Below are 11041 nucleotides of genomic sequence, written 5' to 3' on the forward strand. Positions count from 1 at the left end.
GAGGTTCTGTGGGTTTGCTTTCAGCTCAATCAATTCCTCTTGAAGTAGAGCCATGTTGACAAGGCAGATGCTTACAAAATTCAAACACATCTCTCTAAAGTCAGCTGCAGAAACTTAAAGCATAATTCATGCTAATGAAAACGAGTGAATGTTTTTTGAAATTCCGATTTTATTTCTACCAAATAGCTCAGCTGTTCTTCAAATTCTGTGATTCCATTTAGCACAGGACAGTTCTGATACGGGACATGAATGCACACTCCAAGTAACATCTACCCACTCCCCAGGTACTGGTATTGATATTAATAACTATAGTTCCTTCACAGACTCATCCATTCTCTTATTTTTTTCTCTACAGTCTCAAGTTCAGTGCATTCAGATATCTTGCTTGCAACATCAAACAGAAAATATAATCATGTTAGCTATTTGGGCTCAGACAAAGAAGGATCCCTTTAATTACCAAAAGTTTTATATCTGAGATAGCATCATTGTAGCTTTCTTCAACAAGCTTCCACAATCTTGTCACCTTATTGCATTAAAATAAACTAAATTCATTGCATTTACAATAACAGTAACAACAAAATACGTAGAATAATTCTTACAAGAGGCCTGGCATCGTGGTTCTCACCTGTAATCCCAGCACTTTGGGAGGCCGAGGCAGGTGGATCACTTGAGGTCAGCGTTCTAAACCAGCCTGGCCAACATGGTGAAACCCTGTCTCTACTAAAAATACAAAAATTAGCTGGGCGTAGTGGCACACGTCTGTAATCCCAGCTACTCAGGAGGCTGAGGCATGATAATTGCTTGAATCCAGGAGGCAGTGAGCTGAGATTGCTCCATCTTAAAAAAAAAAAAAAAAAAAAAAAAAATTGATTTTAACAAGAAATATGTGATATCTATATAAAGAAATGAATAAAACTTTATACTGAGAGCTATAAAAATTAAAAGAGAACTTCTCAATTTCTAGGGTTTTTTCTTAGCAATTGAAAAAAGATTCTAAACTTCATATGGAATAATAGGTGGAAACAGACAAATATTTTGTTTGTTTGTTTTAGAGACAAGGTCTTGCTCTGTTGCCCATGCTGAAGTGCAGTGGCATGATCATAGCTCACTGCAACCTTGAAATCTTGAGCTCAAGCAATCTTCCTGCCTCTGCCTCCTGAATAGCTTGGACTACAGGTACATAACGCCACCCCTGGATAGTTGTTTTTTTTTTGGTGGATACAGGTCTTACTGTGTTGCCCAAGCTTGTCTTGAACTCCTGGCCTCAAGCAGTCCTCCTGCCTCAGCCTCCCAAAGTGCTAGGATTACAGGCATGAGCCACAATGCCCAGCCAACAAAGATATTTTTAAAAAGAAGAGTTTTGGTGGAGTGTATTCGCCTCTCTAAATATTGAAATACATTGTAAAACTAAAATGGTTGCAATGTATTTGCCATAGAAATGTAGAGATAGTTGGAAGAAACTTCAGTATGTCATAAGCCAAGGATGAATGACAGCCTATTTAACAAATGATATTGGGAAATGGCTTTTTGTGAATCCAGTTTTGTTCAAGCCAGGAATCTAGAGGTCTTCCTTAATACCTCTCTCCCTTGTCCCCTGACCAGTACCCCAACCATTCAATCAATCACCAAATCTTACTCATTTTGTTTTGTAAATATCCATAAAATCTGCCTACTTCTGTCTCCAGCAACACCAACTTAGTCATCAATTATTATTCATAGCCAGAAATGGCTACCATCATTTCTTGCCTGTGTTACTATAATAGCTTACAGGCTTCTGCCATCCACAAAGACACTCATCCCCCCAACTCTTTCTTCTGCTTCCATAGTGATCTTTTCCAAACATAAATTTGATCATGTAAGCCTGCTGTTAAAATCTTTAAATAGTTCTCATTACTCTTAAGATAAAGATTAAAATTCTTAATAAGTCACAAGGCTCTGCATGGTGTATCCTTGCCTGCTTCCCCAGTCTCGTCTCTCAGTTATCTCCACCTTGCAGTCCAACCCCAGCCACTCTGCCCCTCTTTCTAATACTTTAAATGGTATCATGCTCCCTGCTGCCAAGGAACCCACATTTCCTTTCATTTTGGGCACTTATCTCAGTTTATAGTTGTACATTATTGGTGTGATTATTTGATTTATGTCTGTCTTCACTCCCTAAACTGTAAATTCCACTAGAGCAAGGACTATGTTTGGTTTATCAGCACATAATAGAATATGTACTTAATAAATATCCACTGAATGAATCATTGAACAAATAAATGAATGCAAAACTGCAATCTCACATTACATCCACTAAAGTGAAGTGCAGATGAAATTCTAAATTTTAAATGTAAAAGCAAAATTAATCCATCATTAAAAATTATAGGTTATTCAGGTAAGTTAATAAAACTCGGATGTGAACAGACTTAAAATATTTTGGAGGGACTCATAGGAAAATGATGTACTACTTCTAACTGCACAGAAATAAAAACTTAAATGTCTACCAATTGAATGCTTGTTTTTAAATATATATATGTTTTAAATGATATTAGATTATAGGAGAAAAAGTACATATGGTATAGAAAATCAGGAAAAAAATACATCATGGTGCCAATTTTGTTATTTAAAAAATCGATTAGAAAGAAATACACCAAAATGTTCTCTCTGAAAGATGGGTTTGAAAGTAATTAATTTCTCTTCCTCATACTTTCTTTTATCCAAACTTTTTATAGTTGATCAAGAACAACCAACTAAAAGATACACACTTTCAATATTATTAAAGAATTACTCTGAAATATTGCTAAGTCCAGACAGATCATTTCATCAAACTTTTATGGAATGGCATTTTCCCATGCTTTATAAGCTATTCAGAAGTTAAACATCGTTAAAAATTATCCAATTCATTTTATTAGCCTAATAGAATTCTGAGACTAAAATGTAACCAAAAAATTATTAAAATGAAAACTAAAGAAAATCTTCAATTAAATACTAAAAATTTCAATTCAACAGTAACTTAAGGAATATACCATAATAATTAAGTTCATAACATAATTGCGAACATGTGAACCCATTACGATAATATAAATACATCATATCAGTCAGTGAAATCAGGAAACACATACGATCATTTCAACAGATGCCCAAAAGGTGTTCAACATTCATCTCATATAAAATCTCCCGGCCGGGCTCGGTAGCTCACGCCTGTAATCCCAGCACTTTGGGAGGCCAAGGCGGGCGGATCACGAGGTCAGGAGATCGAGACCATCCTGGCTAACATGGTGAAACCCCGTCTCTACTTAAAAAAAAAAAACAAAAAACAAACAAACAAAAAAAAACGGCGGGAGTGGTGGCGGGCACCTGTAGAGGCCAAAGCAGGAGAATGGCGTGAGCCCGGGAGGCGGAGCTTGCAGTGAGCCAAGATCGCGCCGTTGCACTCCAGCCTGGGCGACAGAACTAGACTCCGTCTCCAAAAAAAAAAAAAAAAAATTCTCATAAAGAAAGATGGTGGGATGGAAAATTATTCAATAAATGGTGCTGTGAAAACTGACTGAACATTTGGGAAAACCTATTTAGTGTCTCATCATCTACCAAATCCTAAGCACTTTAAAGAGTTAAGAGTTAAAAATCAGCAGTACACATCTAGAAGAAAATATAAGAGATTTATATCAAATTGTTTAATGACTAAAGATTTCAAAGCTTTAAAAAATATGAAAAAAATTTTATAAAGAGAAAATATAAATTAAGTTATAATCACAATTATAGACCAAATAATCCAGCATTTCTTGAATTAATTATCAAATATAATCTAAATTCTAACTGGAAAATTGATCCTAGTGGGATAAAATATGCAGACTTTTATAAGAAGTAATAACTGGAGACTTTCTTCACTTGTTCCTTAGTTTGTGTAGGACTTAATATATTAAATATATTAATATATTTTACACTTAAAAAAAAATCCATTCCCCTAACTATTCTTGTAGTTTCAGCAGCAACATAGTGCTTGGCTAGGCACTCTATAAATGTGTTTTGAATGAATGACACTCCCCTCCCCACAAAATGTTCATATTTCATTAAAAATGTAAGGTTTCTGGTTTTTATTTTCCTCTCATATACTATCAGGGCAAGAAATAACCTACAGATTGGAATAAAACATAGGGATAAAACCCGTGGACTGTAAAATGAGATAGGACTTACTGACATTACACTTTTTGGAAAATCACTGACTTTTTTACAAACAAATTGACAACACAATATTGTGTGTACCAAATCTACTTTAAGATGATTTAACTAGACCGAGTCACTATACCACTATTTCCCAAATTATCTCACAGAACATTAGTGTTGAAAAATGATCCAGAAATAAAGAATTCTTTGGCCATATTCTTCCATTTGAAGATTTATCATGCATATCAACATATTAACGTTCCTCAATGAAACGTTCCTCAATGAAAAAATCTGTTAAATTTTGTTTAGCCTATTTTTTATCATGAAATCCTGTTATCACATAACCTCTATTAATATCCTATGGAAATGCCTTTCTGTGGAAAATCACATTACCTAATTTCAAATTGAACTGATAATTAATTGTTCAAATGTTTTGGTTATAGAATTAATAGACATTGTTCAAAATTTGTTTTCTAACTAAACCCAAATAGGTCCACATTCTCTACATAGTCTCTGAGTTTACATTCTTTGAGTTTTTGTTATGCACAGAAGTTTCTATTTATTTATTTATTTTGAGATGGACTCTTGCTGTTTCGCCCAGGCTGGAGTCAAGTGGTGTGATCTCGGCTCACTGGAACCTCAGTCTTCCAGGTTCAAGCAATTCTCTTGCCTCAGCCTCCTGATTAGCTGGGATTACAGGTGCCCGCCACCACACCTGGCTAATGTTTGAATTTTTAGTAGAGATGGGGTTCCACCGTGTTGGCCAGGCTGGTCTCGGACTCCTGACATCAGGTGGTCCACCGCCTTGGCCTCCCAAAGTGTTAGGATTGCAGGCCTCAGCCACCGTGCCCGGCCAGAAGTTCCTATTTTATAAGTCAACATATTTAACAATTACCTTTATCTTTTCAATACTTTTAACAATTTAAACCTTTAAGTTTTAAAGGTAACGTGCAAAATAAGTAATTTATATGAGTAAAATCAACAAGATTTTTAAAAAACATGAAGTGGCAGGATTTATATGGAAGAAGAAATACAATATTGCAGGAATAGGTCAAATAGAAGCAAATTTTACACCTAAAATATTATATTATTTTTATGTGTAAGCTTTACTATTGTTAATTTGAAATTTCATTTCTATGTAAAATAGAGAATTTCATGGAAAACAAATATTGAAAATGTAGATTTAAATAAGTAATTGATATGACTTGAGATGGTAATCACGAGTATTAGCACTGAATCAGAAACCTACTTGTGCTAGAAGGGTAGACATCCTACTGTAAAATGAGTTGGCTCTGAGTAATTTTAAGTTATTATGTTAACTTAATTTTAATGTTATTAAATCATAATGAGTGTTTTAGTTTATTTTTATTTTTCTCTTTTTTTACTATTTGCATTTTCTAACTTCTCTGTAATAAATATAAATCACATTGATAATAAGGAAAAAATTACAAGTTTTCATTTAAAAAATCATTTATGTAGAAAGCTAAAACAGAAAGGTTGCAAACATTTCAGGCAAAAAGAGCAGGGCTGGTTATAGACCAAATTGTGAAAAAGGCAGTTTACCTCCAGCACTCTCCCTTTCTCCACTCGGTTACTTCCTTCTTCCTCCAGTTACTGTGTGCCTTCATGACTAACCTAACTACTTACCAGCCCCACTCCCTCTTCCCACCACCATCTCAGTTTGGCCCCTCAGGCATAAAACATTCAATGCTCTCTTCCCCAATCTGACACTTCCTCTTCTGCTAATTGCCAATTGATAAATGAACTTAGAACAATTATAAGCAGAATTAAAGTTCCTTCCTATTAGTTTGCTACTCTTGACATAAGAAACCAATATAAACTAGCATCAAATATAGATTGACATGAATCACACACACACCCACACATACACATGCACACACACTATCAATAGACCTTACAGAATAATCTGGATGAAAAGGAAGAAAGATCTGGACAGTATTAGAACAGTATTATTGCTCTTAATCACCTTTGATGAAGCCTTCACCAGTTCCCCAGTGAGAAGTAATTGAGATTAACATGGAAACCACACTCTGTATTACTTGTACTTTGCATATTTATATATACACAATATTAACTATTTTTTTAATCATAGAGTTTACTATGGAGTTCAGTAATTCCCAATTAAATCATTGTATTTTATTACAAAAGTTGAAGTTAAAAGAACCCCTTCAGGCACTATTAAAGATAAGGTAAATCCAAGGATTGTGATACCCTGGGATGGCACCTCACATGGATATTTGCCTTTTTATATATGTTGCCTACTCCAAAACCAGTACTTCTGGATTAGACACGTCACTTTTACTGGGTGTTAGGCTACCTGAAAGTATCAGATAAGAGTACCGAGAGGAGGACCTGAAAATTTTACCTTTTCACTTACTCAGAGATACTTGGGAGATAATGCACATAATGGTTAAGAATGTGGATGTCACTTAACTTTCTAAATCCCAGTTCCCTCACCTATAAATTAGAAATTATAGTTGTGGATCAGGAGTGGTGGCCTCATGCCTATAATCCCAGCACTTTGTGGGGACCAAGGTGGGAAGATTGCTTGAGGCCAGGAGTTCAAGATGAGCCTGGGCAATATAGTCAGATCCTGTCTCTAAAAAAAAAAAAAAAAAAAAAAAACTAGCTGGGCTTGGTGGCACATACCTGTAGTCTTAGCTACTTGGGAGGCTGAGGTGGGAGGATTGCTTGAGTCCAGGAGTTCAAGAATATGATCTTGCCACTGCATTCCACCCTGGGCAACAGAAAGACCCCATCTCTAAAAAGATAAATGAATAAAATAAACATTTTTAAAAGGAAATTATAGTTGTGGCTAACTCATATGACTAAGGGTAAGAATTAAAGGAGATAATTCTTGTAAAGTTTTACCACAGCACCTGGCACATAATTAATTCTAAATAAATATTTGTTATTATTGGGAAATTTCAATTCTGACTCTGATAGTAGGCACATTACCCAAAATAATCCAGTGTGCACAGTTTTAAAACGCTACCTCATAGGACTGATGTAAATATTTTGCAATGATAAACAATAGTTTTATTTTGTTTTATTTTTTTAAGAGACAGGGTCTTGCTCTGTTGCCCAGGCTGGAGTGCAGTGGTGCGATCATGGCTCACTGCAGCCTCAGTCTCCTGTGTTCAAGGAATCCCCCTGCCTCAGCCTCCCAAGTAGCTGGGACCACAGGCATGTTCCACCAGGCCCGGCTTATTTTTAAAAAATTGTTTTTGTAGAGATAGGATCTCACTGTATTACCAATAGTATTTTTAAAAATCCTTAAATACCAATTGAACATTTAAAAAAAAGTTTTCCCTCTTTAATTTGTGCCTTCCTCCAAAACATAAAGATTACTAGTCAACTTTTCACAAAATTTTCTGAAACTTTCCATGTTACCCATATTAGAATCTAAGAAACATCATTGGCTTTACTAAGAAATGAATATGCTGTGACTAAGGCGTTATAACATTGTACCTATTTCACTGATGAATAAACTATTTGAAAATAATTGGCCTAAGTCCCAGAGAATTTATGAGAAAGCAAAAATAGGCTGTGTGAGACCTAATTCACCATCATGTGAAACAAAAAGCCCAGGCTCTGTACGGTGATTTACACCCAAGTTATCACAGAAGTAGTACATATGCTATAGCATTATAGGTAATTGCTTATTATATGTGCTATCAAAAATGAGAACTAATATTCTTAAGCCCTTAGCTGCTTTAAGAAAAAGAATTTTAAAAATATTTTTCTCATCTTTAATTCCACATTGGTTAAAAGCCAAAGACAAAATGGCATAATCACTACAGTGAGAAAGCAGCCTGAATCCCAAAGTCAACCTTTTCATTTTGGTTCTACCACAAACTAGTAAGGTGACCATTTTAAGTGTTATCTTTCTGGTTAAATGGTTTCAACTGAAAGTGAGGGAGGTGACCTAAGTAACTAGCAAAGTCCTTTACTTTAGAAGCAGCATGGGACTGCGGAAAAAGCATGGATTTAGGAGTCCCATCTGGGCTCACATGCTCTAACTTCGACTAGTTCTGTTATCTTTGAGCAAATTGATTTCCCGAAATAAAATGTCCTTCGGTTTTCCAGTGAAAAGTAAATGAGTAAAAAAGTAAATCACACGTGTAATCCCAGCCCTTTGGGATGCTAAGGCAGGCAGATCACCTGAGTTCAGGAGTTCGAGACCAGCCTGACCAACATGGTAAAACCCCGTCTCTACTAAAAATACAAAAATTAGGCGGGCATGGTGGTGCGCGCCCATAATCCCAGCTACTCGGAAGGCTGAAGCAGGAGAATCCCTTGATCCTCGGGGGCCGAGGTTGCAGTCGGCCGAGATCACGCCACTGCACTCCAGCCTGGGTGACAGAGTGCGACTCTATCTCAAAAAACAAACAAAAAGTAAATGAGATAAGGCATGTAAAGTCCCAGCTCAACTACTGCCTCTGCAGGTGGCTCCCCGGCGGCACCAGGGCTTCCTGTGCCTGTGCCGTGCATTAGGGAAGAAGGGCGAGGGGCTGTAGATTACAGTCAAGCGAAGACAATCTCGTTATTTAAAGACCTGGCTCGCCCTAATACAGACTTTTTCTTTTAATGTAAGTAATGAAAAAGGAGGGAAAATATTTAAAAAGAAATCGTATGCGTATTGAGATACTCAAACTACAACGAATCTGTTTTTTTACATAATTGGTACAAATTAAGTGGAGTTCAACCATTACTTTTCTAAATATGAATACTGTGAGAAATAAAACGTGTTCATTTCTCCCTCGCAAACCTACATTTCTCCTGTGTTCTTTGTAAAAACCTCAGCTTTCCATCTGAGCTGGCTTCAACTATAATGACCCGAAATCTGGGCACCTCGATTCTTTTTTTCTGTTTATGTTAAACATTGAACATTATAAAAAATTAAATTACATTTAGCTGAACTTAATTACACACTTAATGAGTGACCCTCATTGAAAACAATACATTGGCCGGCCGCGGTGGCTCACGCCTGTAATCCAACACTTTGGGAGGCCGACGCGGGCAGATCGTCTGAGGTCCGGAGCTCGAGACCAGCATGGCCAACATGGTGAAATCCCGTCTCTACTAAAAATACAAACATGAGCCGGGCGTGGTGGCGTGTGCCTGTATCCCACCTACTTGGGAAGCTGAGACAGGAGAATCGCTTGAACCTGGGAGGCAGAGGTTGGAGTCTTGGTGCTGTTACAGAATTACCTAATTATTAAGTAGTGTGAAAGAAACAGTGAGCCCCCTACCTGAGGGATACTTCGGATTAAGCGAAGCTTGTCCAACTGACGGCCCGCGGGCCCATGCAGCCCAGGACGACTTTGGATGTGGCCCAACACAAGTTCGTAAATTTTCTTAAAACATTATGAGTTGGTTTTTTTTTTTTTTTTTTTTGCGATTTTTTTTTAACCTCATCCGCTATCCTTAGTGTATTTCAAGTGTTGCCCAAGACAATTCTTCTAACGTGGCCCAGGGAAGCCAAAAGATTGGACACTCCTGGATTAAACCATTCTCCGAAGTGAGTGCCTATTGGAGAGAGAAAGAGAAGCTCAAGTTCAAAATTCTACCTCAGATTCACTTATATTATTACACATATTTGTTTACTGTAATTTGTTGTGTTGATTGGATTGGGAACATTGAAGTTCTTTTATTGAATTTGGGACTAAATAAGTTACATTTCTAAGAAAATCCCCCCTACTCCTGGAAAGTGGAACAGTCCACTGGCTTTCCTTGGGGTCTCAGATCAGTTCAACTGGTGGTTAGGCAGGTGGCTCCGCACTTAGCTCTCTGGCTGCACCAGGAGCTGCACGTGCCTATCCCTTACAGTACAGCGAAGGCAATCTTATTAAAGAAATGGCTCACCCTAACAGATTTTTTTTTTAATCGAAATAATGAAAAAAGGAGAGAAAATATTTAAAAAGAAATTGTATTAGTATTGAGGTAAACTACAACGAATCCATTTTATTTTTACTTTTTACATAATTGATGATGTAAATTGAATGGAGTGCGGTGATTACTTTTCTAAATATAAAGAGTGAAAAATAAAATGTGAAGTTTATTTTTCCAATGAAGATAGCTTTGTATTTTTCTAATTTTAATTATAGTACATGATAATTGTTTAAAAAAGCAAAACAGTATACAAAGGCAGAAAAGGAGAAAATAAAATCACCTGAAATCTCACCACTTTGAGATAATCACTGCTAAAATTTTGCTGAGCAATTTTCTAATCATCTTATAATGCATAGACACACACATATACATATAATTTTACATAGCTGGATAATTCTGTATACATAGTGTTTTATATGCTGCTTTCTAATGAAGTAGCATGTTGTACATATTTTCTTATGTCATTAAATATAGGTCGACATTATTTTTTCTATGACTGGGTAGTATGATCGAACATAAAGTTATTTAATCCCTGTTAAAGGATAATTTGATTATTTCCCATTTATTTAGTAGCAAGTAAGTGGTACTATAGAGAACATTCTTGTATATACAAATCTGAGTAGTTGCAGAGTTATCTTCTAAGGATAAATTTCTAGAAGTGGAATTGCTGGATGAAAAAATGTATCTGCTGTATTGAAACTTTTGGTATATATTTTTGAATTGTCCTCCAGAAACATGATATCAATGTACAACCCCAAGTACAAGAGAATGTCCATTTCTTTCTTTCTCATCTATATTATTTTATTGTGAAAAACTCAGAATATAATAATTTTATGAGAATATTTTAAAACTGTAAGGCACCCTATAAACATCTGATGAAATAGGGATTGACAGCTGTATTTCTGAAGCATTATATTTCTCATGGGGTATATTAGCCAGGCCTATTTTTTTATTATTATACTTTAAGTTCTAAGGTACATGT

At 36.0% G+C, this 11041-nt stretch overlaps 1 protein-coding gene across 1 annotated transcript in view; it reads right to left on the bottom strand.

The window, feature by feature from the left end:
* Nucleotides 1–9531, bottom strand: part of LOC105473083 (NIPBL cohesin loading factor) — a 214539-nt gene extending 205008 nt beyond the window's left edge. Inside the window, exons 1-2 of the mRNA XM_071099013.1 lie at nt 9420–9531; nt 6814–6925 (exon numbers count right to left, since the gene is read on the bottom strand). The gene's annotated coding sequence lies outside the window, so the exon portion shown is untranslated. The remainder of the gene's footprint in view (nt 1–6813; nt 6926–9419) is intronic.
* Nucleotides 9532–11041: the final 1510 nt, after the last annotated feature.

The sequence above is a fragment of the Macaca nemestrina genome, chromosome 6 (assembly GCF_043159975.1).
Source record: "Macaca nemestrina isolate mMacNem1 chromosome 6, mMacNem.hap1, whole genome shotgun sequence".
Classification (NCBI taxonomy): domain Eukaryota; kingdom Metazoa; phylum Chordata; class Mammalia; order Primates; family Cercopithecidae; genus Macaca; species Macaca nemestrina.